Genomic DNA, 667 nt, shown 5'->3' on the forward strand with positions numbered 1-667 from the left:
CGAAAGGCTCTAGAACTATATGACTTCATTGGCTGACGACTCCCACCTGTACTCACCTTGGGGCAAAGGTTTGCGGAGGGGACCACAGAATGGGCAATGGAGTCACCTACACAATTTTAGCTATTCCTCTCTCTCTCTTTTTTTTTTGGCCAAATGCTTACAGTGAATTAGGGGATATTACAGACTGACCACACTGCCCCACTCATCTCTGGTTTTCTCCTCGCAGGTGGGGGCATCTGTGAACTTAGTAATAGAGAGCCCTTGGGGCAGTTTATCCCCCACCCTCACACCTGCAAATCCTAGTTATGCCTGGGTCTAGCTGATCCTCAAAGATCTGTTAGTGGAAGGGAAGTAGAAGCAGTGACCTGGACAGATGGACTGGACACCTGGCAAGTCTAGTCCCCAGGCTCCAGAGTATCTTCTCTGCTGTCACGGGATCCCAAACCTGCCTGCTCCTTCCTGGGCCAGAGGCACAAAGTGCAGCTCCCTGCCCAAGGTAGGCAGCTCTTGGCCAGTGCAGCTCTAAGAGAAGGGAGCAGGCCCCAAGGTTCTGAGGGTGGATTTCAGAATATGGGAACTGTAAGGTTCTCACAGATCATGGAGCTGGATCCCCTCACTGACAGAAATGAAGCTGTCATGTCAGTGCAAAAGGCAAAAACCCACACAG

This window comes from Otolemur garnettii, unplaced genomic scaffold (assembly GCF_000181295.1).
Source record: "Otolemur garnettii isolate 467f Iridium unplaced genomic scaffold, OtoGar3 scaffold00003, whole genome shotgun sequence".
NCBI lineage: Eukaryota > Metazoa > Chordata > Mammalia > Primates > Galagidae > Otolemur > Otolemur garnettii.